The following is a 10,879-nucleotide window of genomic DNA, read 5'->3' as shown; positions in this document are numbered from 1 at the left end:
CGAGAGACTGAAATTTTTGCCCATTCCTCCTTGCAAAACAGCTCGAGCTCAGTGAGGTTGGATGGAGAGCATTTGTGAACAGCAGTTTTCAGTTCTTTCCACAGATTCTCGATTGGATTCAGGTCTGGACTTTGACTTGGCCATTCTAACACCTGGATATGTTTATTTGTGAACTATTCCATTGTAGATTTTGCTTTATGTTTTGGATCACTGTCTTGTTGGAAGACAAATCTCCGTCCCAGTCTCAGGTCTTTTGCAGACTCCATCAGGTTTTCTTCCAGAATGGTCCTGTATTTGGCTCCATCCATCTTCCCATCAATTTTAACCATCTTCCCTGTCCCTGCTGAAGAAAAGCAGGCCCAAACCATGATGCTGCCACCACCATGTTTGACAGTGGGGATGGTGTGTTCAGGGTGATGAGCTGTGTTGCTTTTACGCCAAACATAACGTTTTGCATTGTTGCCAAAAAGTTCGATTTTGGTTTCATCTGACCAGAGCACCTTCTTCCACATGTTTGGTGTGTCTCCCAGGTGGCTTGTGGCAAACTGTAAACGACACTTTTTATGGATATCTTTAAGAAATGGCTTTCTTCTTGCCACTCTTCCATAAAGGCCAGATTTGTGCAGTATACGACTGATTGTTGTCCAATGGACAGAGTCTCCCACCTCAGCTGTAGATCTCTGCAGTTCATCCAGAGTGATCATGGGCCTCTTGGCTGCATCTCTGATCAATCTTCTCCTTGTATGAGCTCAAAGTTTAGAGGGACGGCCAAGTCTTGGTAGATTTGCAGTGGTCTGATACTCCTTCCATTTCAATATTATCGCTTGCACAGTGCTCCTTGGGATGTTTAAAGCTTGGGAAATCTTTTTGTATCCAAATCCGGCTTTAAACTTCTCCACAACAGTATCTCGGACCTGCCTGGTGTGTTCCTTGTTCTTCATGATGCTCTCTGCGCTTTAAACGGACCTCTGAGACTATCACAGTGCAGGTGCATTTATACAGAGACTTGATTACACACAGGTGGATTCTATTTATCATCATTAGTCATTTAGGTCAACATTGGATCATTCAGAGATCCTCACTGAACTTCTGGAGAGAGTTTGCTGCACTGAAAGTAAAGGGGCTGAATAATTTTGCACGCCCAATTTTTCAGTTTTTTATTTGTTAAAAAAGTTTGAAATATCCAATAAATTTAGTTCCACTTCATGATTGTGTCCCACTTGTTGTTGATTCTTCACAAAAAATTACAGTTTCATATCTTTATGTTTGAAGCCTGAAATGTGGCAAAAGGTCGCAAAGTTCAAGGGGGCCGAATACTTTCGCAAGGCACTGTACTTATAACAGGAATAATAGATTTCTAAACTGAAATGTGAGCTGTGTACATTTATACAAGTTTTGGTTTTCTCTCTGAATTGTGGGTAATTAGTCAAACTGTCATTTTTTATGAGGAAAATTATACTATTTCAAACCTAGTAACAAGGTATTAAAGAACTCCTTTGAGTCCTTAAATTAACCTCCTGAGTTAATTGTTGACAATTTTACAATTTTATTTTCATAAAAAGTGTATAAATTGCCCTTTGGAGTCCTATATCCTGAGATTTAATTAAGATTACCTGGTTTAACGTAACTTCCAAATAGTTTTACACTATTTGGAAGACACACTTTTTCATTATTGCAGTTTGCCAAAACCTTTTTTTTATATTTTTGGCAGGAACCCACAGCTGCCGCACTCCCCCAGGGCAGACAGCGGGCTTCCACCGAGCAGCCTGAGCGCGCTAATTACGCCGGATGTGCAAGCAGCGCCCCAGCCTGAGCTCTCCCCCGAGCTCTAGCGGCAGATGGCGGAAGCATTTTTCAAGACCCCAGCTCAACGGTAGTCAACGCCCCTGCCTGAGCTCTCCCCCAAGCTCCAGCTGCAGATGGCGTGAGCCTTCTTTGAGGCTCCGGCCCAGCGGCAGTAGACACTCCAGCCTGAGCTCTTCTCCGAGCCTCAGCAGCAACTGGACGCAGATGCTCCATTCGCTCCAGGTCGGCCCAGTGACCGTAAATGCCGGCCGGGAAGTTTAATGGGACCTCCAACTGGGAGACCTATGTGACCGAGTTCCAAGTAGTCACCCAGGTGAACAGGTGGACAGCCACGGAGAAGGCGGTCAACCTGGCGGCAATCCTGGATGGGCCCGCCGAGCAAGCTCTGCGTGACCTGCCCCACGGGTAAGAGTTAAAGTTCCAGGTGCACCATCACTGCCCGCCGCACCATCACAGAAGCAGCCAGTGACCTCTCACCCCCCCAGCACCGTCGCCAGACCACCAGCCTTTGAGGGGGCGATAGTATAACTGTGGCAACGCAACTGCACCAGCCTCACGGCCAACTAGTAGCAACAACTCCGGGGGCTTCTAGAGTTCTGAGACATCTCCACCAGCCCACAGGACTGCGGCCACACCAGACAAGTCCAACTCACCATCGACACTGGCACTACAGCCCCCATCTGAGAGCGACCCCGTCGGCTAAGAGGGCCGCCCCTGCTCTGCTGGTGACTACCGTCGCCTCAACGCAGCCACCCGCAAGGACTCCTACCCGCTCCTCCGGATAGACGAGGCCCTGGACTGCATCGCCGGGTCCTCGTGGTTCAGCTCTTTATACCTTCGGTGCGGGTATTGGCAAGTTGAACTGGACCCTGTAGTTCGCCTGAAGACAGCCTTCACCGTCATGCCATTTGGACTGTGCAATTTCGAGCGCCTGATGGAGAGGGTCCCGGACCGCCTGTGTGGTATACCTAGACGACCTCATGTTGCATGCTCCCACCTTCCAACAAGCCATGAGTAACCTTTGGACTGTCTTGTCCATGGTACGGCAAGCCCAGCTCAAACTTCATCTGGGCAAGTGTCACCTGCTGCGGCGAGAGACCACCTTCCTGGGGCACATTGTTTGGACCGATGGAATCAAGGTGAAGGTGAAGACAGTGTGGGAGTGGCCGGTGCCCACCTCGGTAGCTCAGGTGCGCAGCTTCCTCAGACTGACGTCTTACTACCGGCAGTTCGTGTGGGACTTTGCATGAGTGGCCAGACCCCTGTATTGTCTCACAGAGAAAGGGTGCCATTTCCAATGGGACCCTGACTGCCAGGAGGCTTTCGACCAGCTCCGGGAGGCGCTGACCCAGTCTCGGTTCTCGCTTTCTGTGACTCGAAGAAAGAGTTCATCTTGGACACCGACGCCAGCAACGTGGGAATCGGGGCAGTGCTTGCGCAGGAAACGCTGGAAAGTGAACAGGTGCTGGCCTACTTCAGCAAGATGCTGGGGAAGGCAGAACGCAACTACTGCGTAACTCAACAAGAGCTGCTGGCTGTGGTGAAAGGAATCAAGCACTTCCGCCCCTACCTGTACGGGCAGGGGTTCCAAATACGGACTGACCATGCTTTGCTCCAGTGGCTCCTGTCCTTTAAAGAGCCAGAGGATAAAGTCCCTGCAAGGGTTCGACTTCGGCATCCACCACTGAGCCGACCACCACCACGCCAACGCTGATGCCCTCTCCCGTCGCCCCTGCGCAAAGACCCAGTGCCAGTATTGCTCCCGCCTGGAACAAAAGGAGCGACTATGAGAGTCCGAGGTGAGGGCCACCATCGACCTCAGCAGCAACCTGGCAGCATCCCTCGCCCCTTCAACCCTTAGCCAACAGCAGCGCGATGACCCGGAGGTGGGCCCAGTCCTCCGGTTGAAGTTGACAGAACTGTGGCCCCGCAAGGAAGACCTCGCCCGGCTCTCGCTCTCAGTCAAAGCACTCTATGGCCAATGGGACGCTCTGGAGACTAAGGAAGGAGTCCTCTACCACCCCTGGCGAGACCCGGCCAAGGATCACCACCGCTGGCAGCTGGTGATCCCACGGAACCTCCCCCTGAAGTGCTACAGGCTGTACATGGGGGCCCAGGCATTGGACACTTCGGCGTCTCCAAAACACTGGCTCGCCTCCGGGAGCGTTTCTACAGGGCCGCTGCCGGGCCGATGTGGAGGACCATTGCCGCTGGTGCAACCCCTGCACCGCCAAGAAAGGACCCCTGGACCGCGGCCACTCCACCTTGCAACAATACCAGGTGGGGGCTCCCTTGAAACGGGTGGGGGTCGACAGCCTGGGCCCTTTTCCCCAGACCGACCGGGACAACAGCTTCGTCCTCGTGGTTATGGACTACTTCACGAAGTGGCCCAAGGCGTACACGGTTCCCGACCAGAGTGCTACCACCTGCGCTGACGCCCTGCTGTAGGGGATGTTCTGCCATGTCGGGGCCCCCAAGCAACTGCACAGCGACCAAGGGAGGAACTTCACCCCCAAAACGACAGCCTGGTAGAGTTTTAACAGGACGCCCAGTTGGTGATCCTAACCTTCAGCCACGTCGTGCACCTGCCTCTGGTCCTCATGGTGTACCAGACAGCGGTGCAAGAGTGGAACTGCTGTTTGGGAAACCACCCCAACCCGAGCTGAGGGGGCCCCAGGGCCCAGAGTACCTGACTGCTCTCCAAGTGGGGGAACTGGTTTGGGTATACTGCCCATGCCAGAAGAGAGGTCTCAGCCCAAAGCTGAAGAGCGCCTGGGAAAGGCCCTGCTGCATCTTGGAGCGCCTGACAGAGAAGGTATACTGGGTGAGGCTCCAGGCCATACAGAAAAGGCTCATTTGCACTTTATGTATTTTATTTTATTAAAGTTTTTTAATGTCTGTTTTTTTGACTTGCCCTGTCCCACTGTACCTGTCCCGTGTGTCTGCGGTTAAATTGTCGCTGCCACCCTAAGTGGCAGCGGAGTGTGTGAGCGTCACTCCCCGTCCATGTATTCCCTTGTGTGTCTCTGGCTTTTCTGTCCTTCTAAGGATTGTTTGGAATTGCCATTAAAGAGCTTCTAAATTGACATCTGTTTCCTGTCCATGCTGAGCAACAATGCTATATTATTGTAGCAAACGCACAGTCCTATTTCATTGTTAACTAGGAAAGTATTCTAACTGAATTTTTAACTTTGCCTCTCTTCTGCTCATATTTTAGTTTCAGGCAGGCTAAGGGAGGTTATTATTATTGTTTTAGTTATAATCAGGGATCCTAGGAATCTGTTTGCTGCGGAATAATGAGAAAAAACACAGATTTTCTAGGCTTACTCCATTTTAGCCTTTTATTTTAATTAAGGAATAACGCAGATTTGTTTTTTTTTTATCGGAAAATGTTGTTTTTTTTATTGTAGAGAAAACTAGGATCCCTGGTTATAATCATGTATCATTATTTAATTAAAAGCACCTTTTTTTTAATGGTCTTTAAGAATGGAATAGGAATTCAGTTTGTAGTGTTAGTTCAGCATGTTTTTTTTAATGGTAGTATTTGTTTTTTTGTTGTAAACTACCAATTACTAAAGAAAATCTGATATGAAATATATTGGATCATTAATTTATTACCTTTTTATTCTAAATTATCACATTTAACACATTTGGATGATGGGCAGCAGTGTGAAATAGTGGTTAGGGCTCTGGACTCTTGACCGGAGGGTCGTAGGTTCAATCCCAGGTGGGGGACACTGCTGCTGTACCCTTGAGCAAGGTACTTTACCTAGATTGCTTCAGTAAAAACCCAACTGTATAAATGGGTAATTGTATGTAAAAAATAACGTGATAACTTGTAACAATTGTAAGTCGCCCTGGATAAGGGCGTCTGCCAAGAAATAAATAATAAAATAATAATAATAATACACAGTTGTGTGATTTGGGGAAGCCAGAAAGTGACATGTTACAATAAGTCAGATGTCCACACTTTAAATCACCTTTCTTATAAAATGGTGAGGTGTAGACAGCTAAGGTTGCTGGACAGACACAAGTTCAGACTTCAATACAGCTGGCCCGCTATGGCCTGGTGGTTAGCCTAACAGCTGTGAAAAAGGAATACAGGCTTTCCTCAAACCCTGCTTCCAGTGCAGTGCCAGTACACAGTCTCACCTATACCACATTGTATATTAATATCTTAAAGGAAATCATGCTTTAATCTTTCATGTCACCAAACTTTTTTTTTTTTTCATAGCAACAGAGGAGGTTCGTTTTTTTTTTTGTTGTTTTTTTTTACATGCAATGCAAAAAACATGTTTTGCATTTTTAAGAGCAGATAAAATGTACTGATTTGGACATTGGTACTTTGAAGGATATTACTCTGAAATGTATGACATTACTTTCACAAGCCTGCATAAAAACACATTGGCTTACCCACAAATTATTATCCTACCCTGTATTAGCTATTAGTACCATTTTCACTGCTCCATTATGCTTTCTTTGCTGGATACATGCTGTTTATACAGTGAAGTCATTTACAAACTTTTCTTGAGCGGGATCACTCAAATTTCACTCAACATGGAACAATCACATTTTTTAAAAATGTTATTTTATTTTAAAAAATCATTTGTAATGTTATTGCAATTTTTGTGTCTTGGCTTTGCCTTATATTACTTATTGCTTTATCATGTTCACAAAAATGCTCAAGTTCAAAAAGATGAATGTATTATAAAATATACCTATAGTAAACTGTATGTTATTGCATGCTCAAGTTTTATGGCTATTGCTAGGCAAAGGTTTATTTTTTTCAACTAATCTTCAGTGTTGTTATGTGTGTAAATGCTACTGGAAAAGTCAATTATTTTTCCTTGTTCTCATTAGGACAAGTTTGGGCATGTTCTAGATGTCCCACGTAAGCACTCCAAACAGCAAAAGATTATATTTGACAACCTCATGTTTGCTCACCTTGCAGTCATACTAACTGCAATCTAATTGGTGTTACCAGTGATAGTCATATAATATATTAGTCACACCCCAATCCTATATAGAGGGTTGGACATCAGAACACTTACCAAAAAGTGTTAATGAATAACTCTATAGGACATTCTGAAAAAGACTACAGCAACATGACAGGCAAAGTATTCAGCACCCTATTATATACTGTATCTATATATTTATAATTTATTGTGGATAAAATTAAAACTATCTGAATCAGTGCTGTGATATCATTGCCATGCAAGCTAAGTATATATTATGTCACTCAGGCCATTTAATACCAAGACATTTCAAGTGGTATATCACACTGATATCAGTGACTGCTATAAATGAATGGTCCAATATCCATCCAGATTTGTTCAAACAGCTTGCTGTGAATCAGTAGCATCCCAGCTTCCTGGTGGACCTGCACCCCATTGACAGTGTTTATTTATTTATTGTACAACTCATTAATCATAGAATCATAAGTAATATTAAAAGTTCAAAGCTAAGGTTAGGTAAAAATAACCTTCAACAAATTCTTCTGAGGAGCAAAATGTGTGATTATCTGAACTTATTATAGGATCTTTTAGTACTATGGCTCTTGACAAGTCAAATGCTTCAGTCACTCGGAGTAAGCACCAACTGAAGGTGATTGATTGCCTTCTAGCTGTTACAAAGATAGACTGATCAACATACCATGGACCTGCTACTGACACTCAATTTCCTCTCTTATTTTTAGGCTTGGTTCCAAAATTCTTGTGGAAACAAAATTCCAAATATTTAAATACACAGCTTAAAGACAAGCACCACACAAATGGAACATTTAATGTGTCTTTGTATTTCACCCACGTAACAGTTTTGTAAGAAAATCTGTTGCAGGCTTTCCATAAACTGTATGCCAGACCTGGCAGTCATTTAAATTGCTCTTATTCTAGATCACACATACTTATTGTATAGTACTGACAGTGGCATTATACAGTATTATACAGTAGCTCCCTTTATTGTATACGCAAAGGGGAGAATCCACAAAGCCTTTTACTCTTCAACTGAAAAGAGAGAAACACCCTTAAGAATATCTAAAGAGAAAATTAATTACTTTCTCAGTTATTTAACTTCAATGTGTGTTTTTCTCATAAGAACATTTAGCCCATCTATGCTCGTCCGGTTCCTATTAGCTGATTGATCTCAAAACTTTGTCAGGGTTGGGTCTTAAATGACCCATGTGATTTGGCATTAACAACATGACTAGGTAACCTAGTCTATACCTACACCACTCCTTGTGTGAAGAAATGTCTGCTTCCCTTTGTCCTGTATCCATTTAAGCTGGTTGCACTTCATTGAACTAACATGTGTGTTACAAGGTACACAGCAAATTATTCCATATAAAGCAGTAGTTGTCTCACCCTGTATACTGTATACTATTGCATTAATTGCTAAAACATGCCCTGAAGGTATTTTTATTTTTTTTTGATCCTGACACATTCCAGGCTTAGAGGTAACAGAAGTGACTGTCTCAGTCAATGTTTTTTTTTTTTCCAAAGATCATAAAGGTAGATAAAGGTAGATAAAATGAGTCAATATAGAATATAAAAAAGCAAAGTCAGGGATTGATTTATATGACAACTTATTGTGACAGTAAAATGCAATTTGCATGTTAAATATCTAACTTGTAAAAGATATATACCAAAACTATATCATTTTCGAGATTAGGGCAGTAAATATTAGTCCTGAATGTTTTAAAAACAGTAGTAACCTCTATGAATAGCCTGTTTTTTGTCTGAAATGGGCATCATTTTCCTGTCTCTTTATAATGTTCATATTTGTTTCCATTAAATCTGGCAGCTACTTCCACAGTTCCTATTTCCCAGATGAAAGAGTTAAGTTATACTTGAAGTTTTTCTGTTTTCTGTTATTGTTTTTACAGATCTATACTGTTCATGTGCCACATCAGGAATGAGATGTGGGAAGAGACCAGATACACCAGCAACAGTATACCTGTATCATCTGTGGGGAGAGCAATTCGAGCACAGAGTAAAATAAAGCAATTTTCTCTCTTCCTAAAATGGGGGGGGGGGGGGGGGGGGGCTTTGGGTATGTTTCTTAGACTCAAGTATATTACTGTATACTACTGTATTATAAAATATTTTTACTTTTCTCACACAGTGCCTGTAATGACTTTTTACCTCATATTAATCCAGTTCAGTTTTGACTGATGACTACTGTTGCACTTTCTGAAGCTAGCCTCTATTTTACATAAGATATACAAATATAAATATTTTAACAATTTCAGTCATTTATCAGTCTTTTTAGTTAGAAAATACATTTATGACAAAATTCAACAACTTACAGATACATTTGTACATAAACACATTTATGTTCACCGTTTGGTTAATGTATCCTATAGACAGTTAAATTAGTATTGTGCTCTAGGCCCAAACAACCTATAATGTTTTTATGTGCTACAGTGCCAAGTAGTAACATAGCTAAAACTGATATTTAGGAAGCATTTAAACAATGTTTACAAAACGTTGAAACTACCAATGCCATGAGCACAAAACAATGGTTTGGTTATTTTGAAGTTTATCTTTAGTTCAAAAAGAAGACCTTTACACTGTAATCTGTCACGAGTCAAATTATTATTTATTTTTTTCTAAACCAGTATAGATACTGTCGGTCACAGACAGTACTGTATTATTCATTACCCTTGTTGGTTACACAGTTTAATGCAATAGATCAGCAACTAAACATAGAACACACTTTTTTTTTTAGCACCATACTTGATTGCAGTAAAATAAATACAATATGTGTTTATAGTCTGTTTCTTTATTACCAGGATAGATTAATCGAGGTGGTGCCAGGTGACTTTAAGTAAAATGGCTCATGTACAACTCATTCATATCAAAACAGTCAATACAATACATTTAGTATCTGAAGACACTGACATATTGGCATGGCACAGTTATATCTATATTTGTTTGTAATGCATTCTTGGACTGTCTTTGGTAAAGTCTCTAAAATCCAGTGATAATTCAGGTGGTCACGTGGTTTCCAGTGGGAGACAATGTAAATTACTGTAAAAGCCACAGTGGTGTCTAGACTTATCAGGGAGATAGCATGCATAAGCAGAGTGGCCATCAATGCAAATGCATCAGGAGCTCAAAAACAACCACAATGGTAGGAACTATGTTCTTTTTCTATCCTAAAAAATTGTAACCTCATATTACAAAAATCAATATACAGTGATACCAAAAGCATTGTGCAATATTAAAATCATAAACTAAAGGTATTTTCAAACTTTCTTAAGATAATCACATTTATATTTTAATTAAACATATTTTCAAATATATTTTTGAATAATATATTTATGCGTTTCCTCAAGTAACAATTCTAATTGGGTATAGGGTCACTTAAGCATATTGTTTTCAGTTTTTGATATTTTCTTGCTTCCACGCTATAACCAGGAGTAGAGGCAAGATGCCATGATGAAAACAGAACAGGTGGTAACCTTGGCCTATACCGTCGTTTCTTTACCTGATGACTGATTGAGTGCTGCTGGAAAGTGTGGCAACATGGGACCTTGTCAGTGAGCAATACCGACGTCACAGGGTTTAAATGCAGGTGCAGGATCTCGGAGAGAGTGGCGTTTTTGCACGATACTGCTGTTTGGAAACATGCAGGGTTTGATGTTTACTGTATGCGATGTAAGTATACGTTAACAGTTGTGTCTGTTTTATATACATATAACACTAGTTACATTGTTTAGATATATAGTTTTTTTTAAACTTGATAATCAAGCTTTCGAGTAACACTCGTCTCAAATGTAATTTGTTTTTGAAGCCCACATTCAATTTCTTGAATTGACTATACGTTAAAATGTGTGTTGTATTTTTTTATTATGCGGTAAACTGCTGGGAAAATTAGTCAAAGTATGTTGTTTATTTTTGGAGCGTCCTGAGAAGCTAGGAACACAGCTGTTGGTAATTTTAATTATTTTCGAGTCCTAAACACTAGTATTCAGTTGAAATGTTCACTAATTTGGGTTGAGGGACGTATTGATTTTATAGAAAAACTTTTTTTTTTTTTTTTTTTAATGTAACACTATTTAATAAGAACGTCG

At 42.0% G+C, this 10,879-nt stretch overlaps 1 protein-coding gene across 3 annotated transcripts in view; it reads left to right on the top strand.

Annotated features, from left to right (window-relative positions):
* The first annotated feature begins 10,248 nt into the window (after positions 1 to 10,248).
* The window catches only part of LOC117409581 (microtubule-associated tumor suppressor 1 homolog A-like), an 84,555-nt gene continuing 83,924 nt past the window's right edge, over positions 10,249 to 10,879 (top strand). For 2 of the 3 annotated variants that reach the window (XM_034015847.3, XM_034015846.3), the window contains exon 1: positions 10,250 to 10,463. The gene's annotated coding sequence lies outside the window, so the exon portion shown is untranslated. Of the gene's footprint in view, positions 10,464 to 10,879 lie in introns of all 3 variants that reach the window. The other variant, XM_058997784.1, reaches the window with a different exon arrangement.

This window comes from Acipenser ruthenus, chromosome 2, assembly GCF_902713425.1.
Source record: "Acipenser ruthenus chromosome 2, fAciRut3.2 maternal haplotype, whole genome shotgun sequence".
Taxonomy (NCBI): Eukaryota; Metazoa; Chordata; class Actinopteri; order Acipenseriformes; family Acipenseridae; genus Acipenser; species Acipenser ruthenus.
This window is presented reverse-complemented; position numbering and strand designations above follow the sequence as displayed.